The sequence below is a fragment of the Otolemur garnettii genome, unplaced genomic scaffold (genome assembly GCF_000181295.1).
Source record: "Otolemur garnettii isolate 467f Iridium unplaced genomic scaffold, OtoGar3 scaffold00019, whole genome shotgun sequence".
Classification (NCBI taxonomy): domain Eukaryota; kingdom Metazoa; phylum Chordata; class Mammalia; order Primates; family Galagidae; genus Otolemur; species Otolemur garnettii.
In genome coordinates this window covers 8715211-8736760 of record NW_003852414.1, presented here as the reverse complement: position 1 = coordinate 8736760, position 21550 = coordinate 8715211, and the positions used below count along the sequence as shown (strand labels likewise).

Here is a 21550-nt window from a genome sequence, read left to right as displayed (position 1 = left end):
TAACTGGGCCTTATTATTTTTTATTATTTTCAATTCCAATTGTAAAAATCATTCCTGTGGCTCTTATTTTATCTAGCGTGATAGCATTTGATCCTGTCCTTCTGTCTGGGAGCTTACACTTGACTTAAGGGACACAGGGCTGGCCTTAAAGGATGTAACTAAAAAACTGGCCATCTTCTTCATCACCCTCTCTGCCAACCCCTTGACTTTTATAATGAAACTCTTCCAATCACATAAACAACTTACATGATTAGAATACAAGGTTGCCTAATATTTTTACTGAATTTAAAGCCTCCTTGATTTATTAGCCATAATATTATCCAAAAAATCTGGTTTAATATTTATGAATCACTAATTGATTTAGCATAAGAGTTGTTCCACCACAGGAGGACATTCAAACTCTAAAAAGTATAATCAGTTTAAAAATATAACATTAGGGACTGGGCGAGATGGCTCACGTCTCTAGTAGAAAGAAAACTATAAAGGGAAATTCTAAAACTGCTGGTTTCCTATACACTGTAGGTGGTACAACTTTCAAATTTTAATTGGCACCATTTGAAATAAATACAAACACATGTGCCCAATCACTATGGAAATAAAGCTGAAACCGAAGGCTTCATGTGTTGTAGGAAGATAAGGCCAATGGAAAGAAGAAGGAGCACCCAAACACGACGTGTAAAAGATGAAGGGCTTTATTTCAACCGGTGGAGCGACTGCACGGAAGGGTTCAAATGGCCCCACTCCCCAACTGGCTCAGTCTTCTCCTTTTTATCCCCAGTCAAAAAGTTCCAGCCCACGGGCATCTTTCTCATTGGTCAGTTTGAATCAAGCTGGAGAAGCTGGTTCCGGCTTTTGCAGAAGCGGAAGCAAGCATCAGTTTCCAGGTCCCACGAAGTTAAGTTTCTACAAATTCCTACGAGCTGAGTCACCACGCGGAGGACCTCGCAGGTGTATCCTTGAGGTAACCTTGACCTGGGTTCTCTTAGACCTCACTTTTTCCGGGTATCCTCTCTCACATGCGTTTGTCGTGGATCTGTCCCTTTGGCAGCTGTTTCCTATTACACTGAGTCTGAAGGTTACAATCGGCCTTCACCTTGCAGGGGCTCTTGCTTCTGATACAGAAGAAAGTGGACCAAGTTGACTTTAACAGAAACCAGGGAAGTAGCACTGCACTGTCATCAGTTAATTATGCCAAATTTATAGCGAGCCAGTCTGGGGCAGATACGGTCACAAACTGGATGGAACTCGATTCATTCTTCCCTAATTTATTTTTATCCTGGTACTTCCTTAAAGTTGTCCTAAGTCATGTCAGAAGTTTTCATCCGGGGTTCATTTTGTCACTAAAGTGGGTCCAGCTGCCTGTCACTGTCAGCCAATATGCAGAGACGGGATAGCTCCACCAAATTTTGTCAGAAGACCAGGATACTAGAGAACAGTGGCCTCTCCAGGATTGTTCTGGTCTTCCATTTCCAAAATTATAGTCTTATACATAAAAGTTCAAAGCAAAGACCACACCAACCTCCATTCCAAATAATGATCAGCGTAACTCAGAGACCTATTACAACATTCCAATTCAAAAGTTAATCTCCTAAATCAATCCCCCTAAACTACTCAAGATAGGCACCTTCATGGTGGGAACTAAATTTACAAAACAGCAAGAATAGGAGACTAGGGGTGAAAAGTCAGGCAGGACCTAAACGGACCAGACCAGCTGGGTCATGTCTGCCCTAGTCTCCCTGACTCCCACTTTATTCTCACCACAGGTGCTTTTATTTTGAAACTTTCTATTCAACAAATTACAGTTGGTAAATCCTGGTGTGAATTCTCATGCTACAGAATTGTGGCCCTGAAATACCAGCAGATACCAAAGAGAACTGACTTAAATTTGTAAGAAGCCATTAACCTGAATTGCACAAGTGGAAAAAAAAAAAAAAAAAGCACAAAACCAGTTTACTTGACTATGGCTATCAAGGCATTCGGGCTAAGCCCCAATCTGCCCTGCAGAAATACAGCCTGACCTGAGTTGCATGGACACTATCGTTTAAGTTGTACACGGGCTACAGTTCTCAAGGTGGTGCCTTGAAAACATTTCTTTTTAAAACTTCTCATGAATTTCAAGAGCTAGGGTTTTCCCTCCTGGGCTTCCAGTGAACTAGAGCAATCTTACATCTACTGGGCCCTGTTAATGGGAACAAGGCTAAAAAGCCTGGACTCCCAAGGTCGGGGAACCCCAGGGCAGACCTCCTTTTGCTCCCTGATATCCCTGAGCATCTAACATTTTCCCATGAGATGTAGAAAAGGGCACAGGCTTTGAGCTATCCCACTGAAGTTCAAATCAGGCCTCTGCCATTACGAGCTTGTGAACTTGACAAGTCATCGACTTCTCTAGCTCACCATAAAGAGGGTAAACTACTACCTGCCTGGCTCATCATCCTGATTAAAATGAAATGAGGAACACAAAAATTTTAACCAGTTTCTGGCACATGCGAACAGTTTAATAAAAGGTTATCAGGAGTGTGGTAGAAAGAAATGATCTAACAGTGTTTTAAAAGCTGGTTAGCTCATGCACCATGAAGAATGGCATTGATAGTACTGCATTTGCTGTAAATGGCTAAAAAGAGAAAAAGAAGGTAAGCAACTTCGTATTAATTTGTGGTATGTCTTTGCCTATCATTTAAACACCAAGTAGGACAATATCTCATCAATCAGTTATCCTAGCTGTATGTGAAAGTTCCATGTACCTGTCATAAAGTAAAGGGTAACTTCCCTTCTGTATGTGAAACTGTGTGTAATCAATTGCTGTAAACTGAATGTCTAGGCTCCCCCGTTCCCCAAAATTCATATGCTGAAGCCCTAATAGCTAGTGGGACTATATTTAGAGATGGGGACTTTAAGAATGTAATTAAGGTTAAAAGGAGGTCTTAAGGGCGAGGCCCTCATCCGATAGGATTAGCAGCATCCTTAAAAGAAAAGACACCAGAGAGGGCGGCACCTGTGGCTCAGAGGAGTAGGGCACTGGCCCCATACGCCGGAGGTGGTGGGTTCAAACCCAGCCCCAGCCAAAAACTGCAATAAATAAATAAATAGAAAAAAAAAAGAAAAGACACCAGAGAGCTTTCTCTCTCCCCCTCCCCTTTTCCATATGCATGCATCTGAGAAGAGTTCATCAGAAGACATTGCAAGAAGGCAGCCAACAGCAAACCAGGAAGAGAGTCCTCACCAGAAACTAAATCAGAGTGGGACCCTGATCTTGGACTTCCCAGCCTCCAGAACGGTGAGGAAATAAATTTCTGTTGTTTAAGCCATACTATCTATAATATTTTGTTACGGCAGCTTGAGCTAAGATACCAATCGACTTCTAAAATGCACTTGAAATAACTATAGATCTCAGAAAAAATTAATCCTTCAGTATCTTTAATTCTTAGATGGGTCAAACTCACTTAAATGCACAACATACATAACTTAGTGTCCCTCGTGTTTCAACAATTTACTCTGTAATCGATTACAGTTCATAAGAATAATAGATGCCTCTCACTGCTGGAAGGCTAGGAATATTAGAACATATTTAATCAGTAACCACTTGATGACAAACTAGCTTTTGTACAATTAAATATAGGAATAGGAGACACATTGCATCAAAATCACTAAGAAATATTTAAATGCCAAGATTTAAATAGCCAATTTAAAGGTAAAGATCGTGTCTTTTGAATGAAAATTCCTTAAGGTACACCAGTTTGGGCACGTCTTACATTCCTGTCTTTGATACTTTAAAAAAGTATATAGATTTTTTGTGATTGTAATGTTCATGAGTTGAGTTTGCACCAACACTGCTAGCTGAAGTCAGATGTGACTGGTGGGCACGTTATCGCTTTATGTGGCTGAAAATAAACCACACATAGAGCCAAGTGCATCACTTGCAATGGGCTTAAGAATCACAGCCGCACAGACCAAAGACTGACTTTGTATGAGCCCTTGAGCTCCATCTCAAAGATTCATCTCACAGCCACACCAAGCACACAGGGCTCTTTTCTACGTCCAGGTTGTTTGGCCCAGTGTCACTGAATAGTGGTGACATTTTGCTTATTCCACAGCTGAGATCAGGAAGAATTTTTAACTTGGCTTTGGAACTGAACATTTCAGTTCGGCTCATAAAGCTCCTTTGATTATTCTCTGGACATGAAGCCTGCCTTCCTTTGCTTATTAGATAAGTTGGATGCTGGAAGGGGAAAAGGCACTTTGCTCATCTCCTACGTATCAGTATAGCAATAAACAAGTCTGAATTCGTAGGTGCAAAAAGAAATACACTCAAACAACCATGAAAGACATCAATAACAAGTAGCCACCATCTTTCAAACAATCTGATATATACACAGCCAAGCCGGGTACTGCATTTTATCTGTAGTCTTGCCTGTTATTAACATTACCCTTATGACAAGTTTATAATTTCTTTTTATTTTTTTTAGAGACAGAGTCTCACTTTGTCACCCTTGGTAGAATGCCGTGGCATCACAGCTCACAGCAATCTCCAGCTCTTGAGCTTAGCTGATTCTCTTGCCTCAGCCTCCCAAGTAGCTGGGACCTGTAGGTGCCCACCACAACGCCTGACTATGACAAGTTTATAATTTTTTATGAATTTTTAAAGAGGTACTGCAATTTCTTTTTTTTTTTTTTTTTTTTGAGACAGAGTCTTACTTTATCACCCTCAGTAGAGTGCCGTGGAATCGTAGCTTACAGCAAACTCTTGGGCTCAAATGATCCTTTTGCCTCAGCCTCCTAAGTAGCTAGGACTATAGGTGCCCACCTTAACACCTGGCTATTTTTAGAGAGGGGATCTCGCTCTTGCTCAGGCTGGTCTCAAACCTGTGAGCTCAGGCGATCCACCTGCATCAGCCTCCCAGAGTGCTAGGATTACAGGTATAAGCCACCACATTCAGCCAAGCAGTACAATTTCACAGGGAAACTTTAGTAGAAAGAAAAAGGCCTGGTGATTATAACCAGCTGTCTACACCCCCTGCTAAAGACTCACTTTGGAAGAGGGCAGAAGGCAAAGGAAACAAAGTAAAAATAAAAGCAAGTGGCAACAGGCAGGAGTTCCTGAGGGTTTTCAGAATAAACAACTGGGGGCTGAGAGTGGTGGCTCACACCTGTAACCCTAGCACTCTTGGAAGCTTTTGGGTGGATACCTTGAGCTCATGAGTTCAAGACCAGCCTCAGCAAAAGCAAGACCCCCATCTCTACTAAAAAATAGAAAAACTCAAGCAAGAGGATTACTTGAGCCCGAGAGTTGGAGATTGCTATGAGTTATGATGTCATGGCACTCTACCCAGGGTAAAAGCTTGAGACTCTGTCTCAAAAAAAAAAAAAAAAAAAACTAATAAAAGTATAACCCAGTGTTTGAAAAAAAGCCCAAAGTGCTCGTAAAAGACAGAAAAAGATCAAGAGTACAAATAAATATGATGCAAAGGAAAGAATGTCAGGGCCAGGTGCAGTGGCTCACACCTGTAATCCCAGCACTTTGGGAGGCCAAGGCTGGTTGATTGCCTGAGTGTACGGGTTCAAGACCAGTCTGAGCCAGAGCGAGACCTCACCTCTAAAAATAGCCAAGCATTGTGGCAGGCTCCTGTAATTCCAGTTACTTGGGAGGCTAAGGCAAGAGAATCACTTGAGCCCAGGAGTCTGAGGTTGCTGTGAGCTGGGATGTCATAGCACTCTACCAAGGGCGTCAAAGTAAGACTCAAAAACCTAAATAAATAAAAAAGAAAAGAAAAGAAATAAATGTCAGCAGACTAATACGGATAGTTTCAGCATTTACATGTTGAACTTCATTGTTCAATCCAACTTTCATTGATAAAATGCCTATTATCGTTGTTTTAGTTAACCCAATTAATGAGAAGTATCAAACAATTTGTCTTAAAGTGTTAGTGTGAGCTTTGCTTAAGCTAAAATTAGTACGTGTTGACTTGAAGTTAGATGCACATAATTTCTGTGGTGTTTATTTAGTAACACGCTTTCTTGTCCAATACATATTAAGAAAGTCCCAAATATGCCATAATACCTAGTTAAAATTAGAGTTGTTTAACCAGAATCTTCTTAAGTCCAGCCTGCCGGAAGTAAGACTATGAATCAGACTACATTTCATACAGATTCTTAAAAGAGAGACTGGGTCTTCTTTTTATGAAAATGACTACTTACAATGACTCAAATATATTTCAAAAGCACAGTTCTATTCGACGTTGATTTTGCAATATGTAAATACTGGCTCTTCCAAGAGTTCAGCATGTGTCAGTAGGATTTTTTTTATTCTCTAAGGATGTCGGGAGGCAATCCATCAAATAGATATGCTGGTCCCATGTCCCAGAGCAACCTGACCGATCTTTCTGTGAACACCATCAGGAAAAGCAGATCATGGCCTGGTTGTGGGCCTCAAAGGAAGAAAGGAAAGTTAATGAGCCCACAGTCTTCCTCTGGGCGTCTGACCACATTTGCTGAGCAATGGTGACTGGTTACATAGTGAGCCGGCTGATTTAAAGTAATGTGAACTATATTCCACGAATGAATCAGCTCTGGATTAAAAGCAACATTAAAATTTGCAGTAAATCTAAACCACTTCTGAGCAACCAACTGGAAGAAACCAGCTATGTCTGTCTCTCCTCTGATTTAAGCAGGTGGAAATACAGTTTGTTTCAGACAGCTCCGGTGGGTGATCCTGTCTTGGAAACAGTGACCAAAAGAGCAGCAGAAATTGCTGACTGATGGGCTCCAGATGAGGGTACACATGCTTACCCCAGAGCTGTCTCTAAAAGATTGTACAGGGCGCTGAGCAGGGGAAGGAATCTCATGGCCCATCAGATCTCCAGGCTGGCCTGGCTGCTCCCGAGGTGGAGAGTGATGTGGCTTGGTATTGACACCTCATCCCATATGTTCATCATTTCCACATTGGTACCCTTCCTGCTGATATCAGCGAAAGAAGACCCTTTGTGGACATCTGTAAAACCCATGGAGTACAAGATTCAGTGGAAAACAAACTCGATAGGCCAATATTCACGAAGGCCCTCCCATCATGGGATAGTCACGAAGGCCCTCCCATCATGGGATAGAATGGTCACATGTGGCTCAGAGAGTTCATTTTAAACCTAGGATGAGTTTCTTTGGTAATATATCACTGTTGCAATCTGTGCATTTGGGGCCACCACCCCTTGTGTCATGAGACAACCAAAACAAACTGAGCAGGCATGCAAAGAGCATCCAAATGGAAATTTTTGCTTTGGTTGCAAAGCTGATTAGGACTCCTGAGGCTTAACTCAAGGGCACGGCAAGCTGCTGACACCAAATGCTCCAGAAGTGCCTCCCCTAGGTGGCTCAATCCCAGCTCCACTGAGCTCAGGCTCCTCCTGGCTGTTACTTAACTTTAAAGGGAGGTGATGAGGATTTCCACAGTGATGTTTTATGAGAAAATTGAGGTCAATCCATAGTAAATGGAGTTGACACTATGGAACAGGGTACCTTTATTTTCAGGCTTAAGCAGAAGGCCAGGCTGAGGGTAACAAAATCTGCATCCCAGGTCCTGGCACGCTGCTTTCCACCAGGCTCTATACAAGTCATGCCTGATAAGCCCAACGTTCTTGGACTTCTTTACTGAAAAAAATAGCTGCCACAACTCATTATTTAATGAGATAGGAATTTAATCTTTAATATTCCTCTCTCATTACAAGAGAGAAAACGCAACATTTGGAAGCACAGCTTGGCAGGAGAGATACCAGATGTTTCTTAACCTTACCCTGACCCCAATAATTGAGTACACTAGCTGTCCGCATTTCTGCTCACATTTCATTCATTAACTTCTGGTCCTTTTCCCATCAATGGGAAGTAGGCTGGGGCTTAGCAGATGAATGAGAAAACTAGTTTCCTTAAAACTTAAGAATATTCCTCCCTAACTAAATAGCAAATCATATCACTTTCAATCAGATCAATTCCTTCATTCCTCAAACTTCTCCTTTTTAAACATTTGTTTCAAACAAACATTTGGAAAGTATACTAGGTGAATTACCTAGATCCATGCTTTTTTTTTTCTTTAGTTTTTTTTAACTAAAATGTTCTAACCTGATTTAACCTATTTTAACCTAAATATTTAAAAAACAGTTAGTCTGAAGGGAGGGGAAGAAAACAAAAAACAAAATAGAATAAAAACAAAAAAATTTCTAAAGTACGAACATCAATCTTATTTATGCAATAACTGGTGAGATAACCATACTGTAAATTCTAGCAAACTCTTACTAAATCTATCCTGATTCAAATTAAATATGCTTCCAAGTTCAGGCAAGACTCCAAAAACCTCATATACAGCCTACTGAACAACCTAATCTAATCAGATGACAGGCTAAAATGAGAAGAGCTGTCCACTCCCAAAGAGGATTTGTATGGTTAGGTAATTCTCTGGTCTTTGGGTGATAAATGGAAAGGGAATTACAGGAACCTCAAGGCCATCCATCAGTCAAGAGTTACTTCAGTCCCCCATCAGCCTTCCAGTCTCTAATGGAAACACACTTCCCTTCACATTAGTGGTTTCTACTCCTAATCATCTCCTTGCTTCCTAGCAACTAATGGTAGAGAGGGACACAGAAAGAATGAGGTCCTCTCTAGGCCCAGAAGGAAGAAGGGGCAGCAGAAGTTTCTAGAAGTTTTTAGAAGTTTCTTCCCTTAGCTCAGTGAGTTCATTCCATAATGGGAAGGGTCTTGGGACCATACCCATTGACTCCCCTTTTCTACCACAAAGAAATGGACTCTGCAACAGGGAGAAAGTAGCCCAGAATTTAACCCTGATAATGAATTCTGCCATCAAAGAGCTGGTCCTAACCTTTTCTGAGTTGGGTCAGTCACCCGCGTTAACAAAAGAAAACCTCCAAGAAACCCAAATAACCTAACTTATGGCTTTTTTGGCTTTCAAATGCACTGTTAAATTCCTTTGCATCTCATTTACCTTCTGAATTGTAGTCTGCCTCGATAACTATTAAAATATCTTTGCATTTTTCAGAGAAGTCACAGGCAGATGATAGGGGAAACCCCAAAAAATATTCAGAGTGGTTAAAGGAAGGCAATTTGGAACAAGAATTTTCACCGGAAAGTCCAGAAATTTACTAACCCCTAAGCCAGGATTAACTGCTTATACTCGAGTTCACATGAATGTACAGGTGTTTGAAAAGACTTCAACCATCAAATCCAATCCTGTTTTTATCCTTTCTCACATTTTAATAAAAAAACAGGTGCTGTTTAAATATATTACATACAGTGTTCAGACATTTTATCTTTTTACCATATGTATTTGGAGAGTTGATGCAGGCATCTCTGTCCTGAAATTATCATTGTGAGATACAAAAACAGAAATAAATTATTTAAGTACATCACAATGCTGATTTGCTCAGCTTATTTTGAGGAAATTTCTTATTCGACTGTGAAAAGACGAAGAAATTTAGATCTGGAAGTACTAATGGAATTTAGATACATTCTGTTTGCAAATACAAATATAGGATGTTATATTATAGTAGTTTTACCACCACATTTTTGGCAAAAATTTTCAGGTTGCTCATTTCAACATTAACTTGAAATATGTTGCATTTGCTTTTTTTTATACCCATGTAAAACTGAACTTAGTCATAATGACTTCAACTTTAGGGAATGCAGCCTACTGCCCAACAGAGGGGGTTTTAAATCCCTGATTATAAAAGACAATATTTTTCCTGGCAAGTCCAATCTGACTTAGTAGAACATTCAGACATCTTGGGTGGAGGGAGTAGGAAGTACATTTTTGGCACTGGGATATCTTCTTTTGGAAATTGCAAAATTCTTAAGTTTCACAAGGGCCACCATTTCCCCAACTGTCCTCATTTTTGTATCATCTTCAACTTCCTGTGCAGAGTCTGACTCCTGGAAATGATATCAGACCTGTTTCTATGGCCCCTACCAGGAGTTTTGAAATAACACTGGATGTCCTCGTGCAAGCTATAGAGAGACAGCTCGACGATATCAAAGAACACACCATACTAGACTTTTTTCAGATTCATTAGTTCTTACATTTTATTTTATTTATTTATTTATTTGCTGGTCTTGAATAGCTTGTTGCTCACGACTCAATTTTGTGAAGCTTTGCTGCAAATCATCAATAACTGTATGCTGCCTCTTTAGCATCTCAACAAATTTTTTTATCCTTTTGCAAGCTCTAGTTGGAAGACCAGCTCGCCCGCACATGAGATTTCACTTTCTCCTGTACTTCTCTTGCATAACGGCTCTTTGTTTTCCATTCCAGCTTCAGCACTGTAAAAAGATATAGGCTGAGTTTAAAATGGCAGTTTTTAAATAACAGAACGTCCTATTTTAGGTAGGTTTTTGCTTTCTTGGGTTTTGGGGGGTTTTTTGGTTTTGGCCAGGGCTACATTTGAACCTGCCACCCCTAGTATATGGGGCCGGTGCCCTACTCCTTTGAGCCACAGGCGCTGCCCTGTTTTTTTGTTTTTTTGAGACAGAGTCTCACTTTGTTGCCCTGACCTAGAGTGCTGTGGCATCAGAGCTTACAGCAACCTCAAAGTCCTGAGTTCAAGCGATCCTCTGGCCTCAGCCTTCCAAGTAGCTGGGACTACAGGCACCTGCCACAAAGCCTGGCTAGTTTTTCTATTTTTTCAGTAGACATGGGGACTTACCAGCTCAGGCTGGTTTCAAATTCCTGGAGCTGAGGCAATCCACCCGCCTTGGCCTCCCGGAGTGTTAGATTTACACGTGTGAGCTACCACACCCCACCCATTTCAAGTAGTTTAAACTTGAAATCCTAAGTATTCCAAATATTTTACCTGTGATCATGGTTAAGCTTTAGGTTCTTTGTTCATTTGAATGCACAAAAATCTTAGATTACTTAGGGCATCAAAATGGAATAGATGCTTCTTAACATCAAAAGTAATAGACTTCAATATAAAAGATGGTTTTTTGGGCTGAGAACAGTGGCTCACATCTGTAAGCCCAGCACTTTGGGAGCTAGTTAGATCACTTATATCAAGGCACTCAAGACCAGCCTGGGCAACAAGGTGAGACCCCATCTCTAAAAAAAAAATTTATCTAGGTGTGATGGCATGAGTCTATAGTCCTAGCTACTCAGGAGTCTAAGACAGAAGGATCACTTAAACCCAGGAGTTTGAAGTTAGATTGAATTCTGATCATTCCACTGCACTCCAAGCTGGATGGCAGAGCAAGACCCTGTTTCTAAATGCAGAATTTAAAAACCACTCTTTGGTTTTAAATTTCACACACACAATCATAGCTCCATGCCACTTAGCCTGTGGTTCCCCGAAGCCACCCATAGAACTGAATTAGCCACAGGCGAGTACACCATGATGCAGAAAATGCTAACTTTACAGTTAATTACGGCCTTTAGCGAGAAGGATAAAGGGCTCATAGCTTTGCACGTGTTTATTCATTGGCTCGTGAGTGGTGAGAGGTGTGTTCATTTGTGTGCGTGTCTTTGTATATGTGTTTGTTTTTTCACTTAGGCGCTTCTCCAGAAAATAACCAATCTGATAAGACACAAGCTGGGGTCATTTCTTGTTCATAAATAAATGGCCTCCTCCCTGTTCACCCACAGTCTGGAAACTTCTCTGCTCTCATCTGGTTTCTTCCGGAGCCTCTCTTGGCCGGCCGGTTTTCACCCGGGGAGGGGAGCGTCCGCCCTGGTGCAGGGTCTTCCCCTGCAGCCCCAACTGCGCGGCCTGGAGGCTCCTGCCAGGGCTGGAAATGCAAGTTTGAGCCCCAGGCAGCCCCACGGAGTGACCTCAGAAAGCGTAGGGAGGAATCTGTAACTCTGTGCGTTCCCGAGACTTCTTCAGCGTCAGATTTCCAAAGCACCCCACCTTTAAGCGAAGGTTCACAAGAAGCCCAAGGCACGAGGCCATGAGGATGAAAGGCGCAGGGCTTCGCAGAGGCAGCCCGCGATGAGCAGCCGGTTTGAACGCAGATCCGATCCATAAGTGATGCCAGCCGCCCCCCTCCCTTTCCTTCCCCTCCCCCTCCTCCCCTCTCTCCCCTCACTAGACTTTTCAAGCTATTCCAGTGAGCACCTTATTTCTGTTACTACTTAAATTTTTTTTTAAAAAATTTTTTTTGCAGTTTTTGGCCTGGGCCGGGTTTGAACCCACCACCTGCGGTATATGGGGCCAGCGCCCTACTCCTTTGAGCCACAGACACGGCCCTAAACATTTTTTGAATTACAGTAACACCTCTGTGACTTGACCACCCAAAAGGGCTGTAACAAACCCATCAGCATACAGAGGTGGTCAACATAAGGAACTAGGCCAGGGGGGTATCATCTGTGGCCTGTGGTCCTCAGGCTGATTTTATGAGGATTTCTCTTTTTTCGCTTATCTGTGGTGTTAAATCAGGAAAAGTATGCGTGGACTTTATCTTCGCTAATCAGCTTTCATTACTGTTTGTTTGGTGTGTGGCCCAGGATAGCTCCAGCTCCTCTTTTTCCAATGTGAAACAAACAAACAAACAAACAAAAAAGCTTAGACACCCTGGAATTAGGCCTACTGTACGGATACATACAGGTGGTGCATGTCCAGTCTATGAGAATTAGGTCAACTTAAGGAGGTGGTCAGGGTAAGGAGGTGGTTAACTATGGAGGTGCTACTACATTATGGGAACATAATAGTTGTGTATATCTTTACAGAGTACATGTGATGTCTTGATACATGCATACAACATATAGTAATCAAATCAGGGTAACTGGGGTATCCATCTCCTCAGACATTTATTTATTGGGAGCATTCCAATCCACTACTTTAGTTATAGTGAAGCATACCCTAGTTTATTGTTGATTGTAGTCACTTTGTTGTGCTATCAGATAGTCTTCACTCTATCCAACAGTTCATTCTCTCAAATTTCAGCTGCCTGATGAGTTTGCTGTTCCCCACACCCCCTGTTGCCACATATAGACCAAAAGTGGCTCATCTTTTTATTAAAAACAGAACAAAAAGCAAAGAAAACACCTTTCTCTGTTGAGGCTCACATCATTTGGCTAAACTACCCTGTCTACCTCCCTGGAACTGTCATCTCCCAAATTCCCAATCTCCTCCTCTCTCATTTCAAAATCCTGATGCCCGACTCCTTGACACCAGTCTTCAAGATGATCTTAAATCCCGTCTCAAAGAGTCAATTGGTTCTTAGCTTCCTATCCAGTTAGCAGTCTGGCTAACTCAAAAATATCCTGGTTTTAACAATCAGTTATGCTGCCACCCTAGTCCAGAGTGGATTGAATCCTTAAGTCTTGGAACAATACACATAACCCCATGGCCTCTTGCTTCCCTGATCACTACAGTCACCACCTTGATCATCCTGGACATAATCAGCACCTAAAAATATCATGACCTGTGTGTGGAAGCAAAATTCAATCTGCCTACCTTCTGGCCATAATAATCCATCCTCTGGCTCAGCCACGCCCATTACGGCCAGACTGTCTTCAAACCTCACAGTGCAGGACAGAGCCACAACTAAGCAGATCACTTCCACCATAATCCACGATCGCCAGTTTCATACAGACTCTCATGCTAACTGGCAATGTCAACCCAGTCTCCCATTCTCTGCTCCGCCCTTATCAAACATTCCCCAGGTCCCCAAATCTATGTCCAGCCTACCTCCTATCTCACCCTCAGCAGATGAACCTACATCTTGCAAGGAAAATAGAGGCTTTAGACTGGAATTTCTTTATCTTACAACCATAAAAGAAGAAAATTCTTATCTGTGCTAAGCCCACCCTCCTTCCTTCCTCTTATCTAAAGGCCCTTTCTTTTACCACTGCCTAGACCCTACCCACTTCCTCAGTCTGGAGAACTTTTAACCATTGATTATCCACCCTCTCTTTCATGGTTCAACTCTTCACTCTCATTTGGATTCTTCCTACTTGAAAGCCATTTCTTAAAAGTCAATAAAATCTTCCTCAATCCCATATCGCCCACTTACTGCCTCCTATCACTCACCCCTCTTCATCAGCAAACTACTTTACAAGGGTTATTCTGGTCATGGTGTTGACTCTTCACATCCTTTGCTCTCCAGCTGCCAAAAATGGTCTCCAAGGTCATTAACCATGGCCAAAGCCAATGAGCACATCTCAGTCTTATCTGACCTGTCCTTTCAACATCCCTGGACATCAGTGACCACTCCTTCCCACTCTTGCGGCTTTCACAATACTAGTTTCTCCCCCATTTTCCTCCCTCCCCTTCAAAGCTCTTCCTCTGTCATTTTTGCAGGTTTTGCTTCCTCTGCTTTGAATACTGAAGTTCCTGAAGGCGTAGCTGTATCGTCTCTCTAAGCAATCTCGTGAATCACCACACTGGTTACGCCAAATGTGTATCTCTACCTCGAAACCACACCTCTCCTCTGAACAACAGAGCCTTCTACACAACTCTGCTTGAAATCTCCACTTGGACATCTCAAAGACTTGTCAAATTCCACTTGCTCAAAGTAAAACTCATGATCTTCCCTTTACCAAATAGAAGGCTCTCCTGCCGAGGGTCTCCTCTCTAGGACTAGCACAGGAAATCATCATTGTATAAGCCTGATTCTTGAAAGGCAAGAATCTGCCTCACTCTGGCCATTCCCAGTCATCACAAGCTCCTACCAAATGCTATCTTATCTCTCAGGTCCATTTCATTTCCACTGCAACTGACCTAGTCAAAAACATTATACAGTTGACCCCTGAACAACACAGGGTCAACACCACCTCTTCCTCCTCCTCTCCAGCTACTCAACTTGAAGATGACGAGGATAAAGACCTTTATGAAGATCCATTTCCACTTAATGAATATCTTTTCTCTTCTGATTTCCTTAGTAATGTTTTCTTTTCTCTGGCTTACTTTATCGTAAGAATACAGTATAGAATACATGTAACATACAAAATATGTGATAATCAACTGTGTATATGTCATCAGTAAGGCTTCTGGTCAACAGAGGGCTATTAGTAGTTTAGCCTTGAAGGAGTTAAAAGTTATATGTGGATTTTCAATTTTCCATAGTCCAAGGGTCAATTTTATTTTCTTGCCCAGCTTAGCTCAGAAATCTTCCTACCTCCATTCTTTTCTTCTTCTAACCAATCCCCTAAATTACAGCCAGAATGATTTTTCTAAAACACAAATCCCACCATCTGCCATCTTGGAATATCATTTACCACACTCATTGCTCTTAGGATGAGGAAACAGTCCTTGACATGGTCCACTCATGGCCCTCCATAGTTTGTCCCTGCTGACATTTCTACCCAGCCTTGTCTGGAACCATTCACACTGGTTTACATTCAATTCCTAATTGTTTCTGCCACTCCCCCCACCCCTGCCCACCATCAGTAATGGCTATTGGTTCTGCTTTGAAAACTGTATCTTGACTCCAAACTCTTCTCATCTCCACTGTTAGGATACTAGTCAAAGCTCCTATTGTCATTTGGCTGGGCTCTTGCCATGGCCTACTGAGTAATCTCTACTTCTTCTCTTACCTCATTCAACAGATTTTCCAATCACCAACCAGTTGTGGCAGGAGGAGGTGGTATAGCATAAGTCAAACTATATACTCAGTTGCCAAAAACCTTCCAATAGCTCCCCATAGCAATTAGAATAAACCCCAAAGTCCTCAACACTTGGCCCAAGGCTCTGCTTGATCTAGTCCCTGCTTACCTCTGTCCCTAACCCTACCCTCTACCATTGCCCTACTCTTCCAAGATTTTCCAGCCACACCAGCTGCCTTCTCTCTAATCTCCTACATTCCATCTCAACACCTTTTCTTGTTCTTCCATCTTTTGGAATGCTCTTCCAAGCCTCTGAGTGGCTGCCCCTTCTCATTTGCAAAGAAATGGCCCCATCATACCATATTCCCTGCCACTAATAAAGTCATTCTCTATTCCGTTGCTTGGTTTTACTTTCTATATAGCACTGATGACTGTGCTCAGAACCTCCCAATGACTTCCCATCTCACTTGTTTTTTGTTTTGTTTTTGAAATAGAGTCTCACTTTGTCACCCTCAGTAGAGTCCTGTGGCATCATAGCTCACAGCAACCTCAAACTCTTGGGCTCAAGTGATTCTCTTGACTCAGCCTCCTAAGTAGCTGGGACTACAGGCACCCATACCACAATGTCTGGCTATTTTTATAGATGGGGTCTTGCTCTGATGCAGGCTGGTCTCAAACTCCTGAGCTCAGGCAATCTACCTGCCGTGGCCTCCCAGAGTGCTAGGATTACAGGCATGAGCCACTGTAGCCGGTCCCTTCCACAGGCCGCAAGGTCACACGTGGTCTGGCCACTTTTTTTCTCTTTAATCTCATCTCCTCTCTGCCCGCCCCATCCATTCTAGTACTCTCCCAACTCAGGACCTTTGCACGTGCCGTTCCTTCTGCCTGGAATATTCTCATCCAAAAACACAATACAAATTAATCTCATGCCTTTTAGGTCTGATCAAGTACCATTTATCAGATGTATCTTCCTCAGTGACCCTAATTAACATAGTAACCCCCACCTCAATGCCCATCAATCTCTATCCCTTACCCTTTAATTTGCCTCAAAACATTTACACTACCTGACATGTCAAAAATTAATTTTCTTATTGTCTGTTTTCTGCCAATTTGCACGAGAGCAGAAATTGTGTTCCTCCTTACTGTTCTCATCGTTCTCAGCAGAGTAGCGGTTTGATAAATGGTTTCTCAGTAAATGACAGAACTATATGGAATCACCTAATAAATATGTGACCAACCTATGTCTCTACGTCTCCCCCACCTTCCCCCACACTTAGGCCCTTGAAGTCACAGCCGTAGAGAGGAAGAGGAGGGTAATTCCACCACATTTACAAATCGCGACTGATTTTAACTTCTGCATTTTTCAGGCCTCTCCGGCCACTTTCTCTCAGGGGACTCCACTCCCAACAGTCACAGGCTATTTCCAAACAATCCTTTGCTCTTACAAATCCGGAGACCACAAAGGGCTCTGTGCTTTGCGGCGCTTCTTCTCTCCTCAGCACTTTGTAATATAGGCCTGGAAGTGGGAGGGCTGGGTGAAGAGTGAATCCTTGTGTAAATAAAATGGATATTGCTGAACTCTACCGCACAGGGCTCATCCCATTTGCATTTTCATCAGCAGTGCAGCGCTCAGAGCGCCTGTTCCTCCACCGCCGCGCAGGCCAGCTGAGTGTGGTTGAACTTGGAGGAGGAGGGATTGCGAATCGGCTGCTTGAGAAACGGCCCCTGCTGAGGGCGCCCTTCCCTCCACCCCGCCCCAGGGAGAGACGCTCGACACGCGCGGGTCACCTCGCCAGCCCCGCTCGGCGTCCCCTGCGGGGCGGGCCGCGGACTGAGGGAAACTTGCACAACTGGTCCGAAAGAGGAAGCTGAGAAAGGGCTGAAGTAAACACTTAGGAAGGGCCGTTGCAAAATAAATCGGGTTCCCAGCCCGCTGCCGAACCATCGCTCGACCCCAGGTCCCTAAGAGATCCAGGTTACAAAGTCGGGTCGACTCGCCAGGGGACGCCCGGGAGAGAAGGGCGTGCGCAGCGCAGGTAGGGGAGGGCTGGGAGGGGCAGGTGCAACTTGTCCCAGAATTAAAGAGAAAAAAACTAGCGAAGGTGATGGTGCAGAGGGGGGTGAAACAAAGGAAATCGGGCGCAGACTCGACGCGTTAGAAAAAGCGGCCGCCAACTTCAAAGAGTCCTTCATGGTACTTTTGTCCGTCTCGACCCAGGGGGCCTCCTGACACCTCCATGCAAAGCCGCAGGGCGAGCGCCACACGTCTGCGCGCTGCGTGGGAAGGGCAGGGCTGACAGCACTTCCTCCCGAGGCGGCAGACCTCCACCCCGGGTGCCGCCGACTGATCCGAGTCGCGTCGCCGTCCCCGCCAGTGCCCCGCGGCCGCCCAGCGCCCCGCAGAGCCGTCGAGGTAAGTGGCGCCGCCCGCCCACCCGGGAGCCTTGGGAGCCGCAGCCCGGGCCCCTCGGGGCTTGTCGCTGCACCCTGTGCCCAGCCCGTCGGGTCCCCGCTGGCGCAGCTCCCGTCTGGCCTGAACGCGCGCCCGCCCGCTTGGGCCCTCGAGGACAGCGGGTCTCCAGGCCCCTCGGGCGATGTCCGCACTTGGCCCACCCCGCGCGTGGGGGCCGGGGCCGGGGCCGGGGCCGGGGCTCGCTTTCCCCGCGTTCTGTTTCACCAGATTTCACTGATTAACTGCTTCCTGCCCAGGAGATAGCTACAAGGTCAAAGGCGGGACGGGTACGAACCCTCCTGTCCTCAGCGGCTCCAGGAGCCCCAACCTGACCAAGCCGTGGGAATTCCGGGGGGCGCTTTCAGGCACTGTGGGAGAAATGCAAGTCGTGTGAGAATTTTGAGTGTCATTCCCAGTCTGACTCATGCTAGCGTTTCCTTACTTTAAAACTCCCAACCAACTGTTTCTTCTTTTTAAAAATAACTTTTCCTCTGACTTATTTTTGTTTTCATTTCAAAATGCGATAGACATAGATTTGAACACCAGTTTCAAATACGCAGTTTCGTAATTTGGCTTGGAAAGAACGTCTAGGACGCCATTGTGTCCCTAAGAACCTCAGTGCAGGGGTCCCACTCAAGACCTTGCCAGGCATACCGCTTTTTTTCCTTCTGGGAAGGAATTTCTTAGCTGGATACCATAGTGGAACCTGAAATGCGTTGATTCTTAGAGCATGTGAGGGTACAACGGTTCAAAAAAAGAACTTTAATCATTGGAGAAAAAAAAAAGATGGAAAGAATAGAAGAAAATAACATTAGGTCTCCTGGATGCTATTTCTGGTGCTATAATGTAGCTTTAAAAAAAAAAAAGGCAACCTCCCCCCCCATTCATTTCAAATTCTGAACCTCCAAACTGAAATTTCAGAAAGGGAAATGAAGCTTTGTCCTTTTGCATAAACCTAGAGTGGTAGTTTTCCCTCTGGCCTCACTGAGATTCTGCCATGGTGCATGGGCCATGGGGGTGAATACTGGCCGGTAAAATTAGCAGGGATCTGCCAAGAAACCCTCTGTAACGTCCTCCTGGTGATACTTCCTGCCTGCTTAATGTATTTTGAAAAATCTAGGAAATGTACCGTCATCCACAAGCTATTGATAATTTTTTCCCTTGTTACTAAAATGTTTGTCTTTCCTGGGTATTTGGGAGAATTGGGTTCTAGCTCCACATCTGCCCCTAACTAGACGGGGATGACCTTGATGAAGGTGTTCTGACCTCTCTGGACCTCAGGTAACTTACCAGTAAAGTGAGATTATTGGACTACATTATGCCGGTCCTTAAAATAGCAATTCAGGGATGGCTATCAGGTTTTGAATTTGTCCCATCTGGAATTGCTGATCATGAATAGCAAAGAATGGAGAAAATAGTAAGGCTAAAGGGATTTTATTACATCCTGAAATATGAACGTTTTTGAGGACTTCTGTTTCTAGAAACTTCCTCTACAAGCCCAGTGAGTATCTGGGCTATGGATAAGAAGACAAATGTTCGTTCTTTTAAAAAACAAAAGTGAGGGGCAGCGCCTGTGGCTCAGTCAGTGGGGCATCAGCCCCATATACGGAGGGTGGCAGTTTCAAACCTGGCCCCAGCCAAACTGCAACAACAAACTGTGGTGGCAGGTGCCTGTGGTCCCAGCTACTCGGGAGGCTGAGGCAAGAGAATCGCCTAAGCCCAGAAGTTGGAGGTTGCTGTGAGCTGTGATGCCACAGCACTCTACTGAGGGCATTAAGGTGAGACTCTGTCTCTAAAAAAAAAAAAAAAAAAGTGAGGAATAGCCCAAGGTTGTCAATATTATGTTTCCAAGTTCTTCAATTGCTATTTCTCAAGAAATACAACCTCATAATGTGGATCAGTTTATGACTCTAGTTACTTCAAGTCTTAAACACAATACCAGGTTAGGTAGCATCCATTTGACCTTTGTACCCTAAGAATATCAATTCTACATTTTTTTTTACCATCTTTCACTTACAAAATGAAACCTAAATGAATTCCTATTATTAGGCCAGGAAAGGAGGGTGAACAGAAGAAAAACAAGCAAAAAATGTGTCTTGTCTACAGTGAGAAGACAAGATATAATCAATCTTGAAGTTATGATCTTTACAAGTGTCTTGGGGAAAAAAAAATCTGCTGTGGCAGCAATCGTGTTTTAATGTTTATGTTTATTACAGCCTAATCCCACGTGACAGCTTGCTAGGTCGATTAAATCAATAAAGCAGTGCGTCTGATTTTTTTTTTTTTCCTAATTCTGCTAGGGTTCTTCCTGATTTGGTGTCATATCACAGGCTGATCAGAGAGATGGGTGTGGGCTGGAAGGACGGATAAATGATAAATCACACAGCGATTTGTGTTTCCACAAACTGGCTGGAACATGTGCATCCAGAGAGCTTCATCGTATCAAAGGGGAGAGGAATAAAAAGTAGTCTTAGAACAAATGAACCATGAGGAGATTTAGTTTTTTCCCTCATTTTTTATTATGCAGTATTCTATACATCCTAAAGATGATGTATGCTATACATGTATGTAAATTACAGTGAATAATAATAAGGTCAACATCTAGGTACCTGTCACCTAGTTTAAGAAGTAGAATATTGGCCAATTATGCCATAATCCTTACACAAAGGGAGACTGAGGCAGGTGGATTGCTTGAGCTGAGGAGTTTGAGCCTCGCTTGAGCAAGAGTAGACCAGGTCTCTAAAAATAGCTGGGCATTATGGCAGGTGCTTATAGTCCCAGCTACTTGAAAGGCGGAAGCAAGAGAATCACTAGGCTGAGGTCGCTGTGAACTATGACGCCGCAACACTCTACTGAGGACATCAAAGTGAGACTGTGTCTCAAAACAAAAAGAGGAAAGTAGAATATTACCAGTACGTCTCTTGGCCTTCTTCCAAGGACATGCCCCTTTTCCACCTAGAGGTAATCATTATTCTGAATGTGCTAGTTTTTAAAAAGCAGCTAGGAAGCATGTGCCTATGAGGTGGGACAGTTCAGTTCCAAAACTCATCCTAGAAAAAGTGTTACATACCTCATTGCTGAATATCACTCCAGTCACCTTCAAAGTCCTCCCCTTGACCAGCTGGTGATGGTAGTGCTATTCAGCAGTGAGGTATGTAGCACTTTTTCTAGGAGGAGTTCAAGAACTTAACTGTCTGACCTCACATATTTGTACAGGATGATGTCAAACGGGGGGTTAGAGGATGTTTGCACTGGGAAACTGGAATTAGAATCCCAACTGACTGTAGGCTTGGTCATAAACAGAGTGTGTCATTAAGTAAAGGTAGCTTACTTTTTACTTACTAGGGATATGATTTTCTTAGTTATTATGCTTTAAGCATAAAAACTAAGTATGTTAAAAATGGGTAAGAGTAAGAATCACAAAAATAGTTGTATCTTAAATGACTAAGATTCATCAGTAGAGAATTAGAATTTTTAAGTGCAATAAAGGACGTGTAACTGCCAATTTTTTTTTAATTTTACTGGCTCGGCGCCTGTGGCTCAAGCGGCTAAGGCGCCAGCCACATACACCT

The 21550-nt window shown here is 43.3% G+C and overlaps 1 protein-coding gene across 1 annotated transcript in view; it reads left to right on the top strand.

Moving 5' to 3' along the window:
* Positions 1 to 17496: 17496 nt before the first annotated feature.
* APBB1IP (amyloid beta precursor protein binding family B member 1 interacting protein) overlaps positions 17497 to 21550 on the top strand; it is a 77447-nt gene continuing 73393 nt past the window's right edge. Inside the window, exons 1-2 of the mRNA XM_023511479.1 lie at positions 17497 to 17562; positions 17745 to 17939. The gene's annotated coding sequence lies outside the window, so the exon portion shown is untranslated. The remainder of the gene's footprint in view (positions 17563 to 17744; positions 17940 to 21550) is intronic.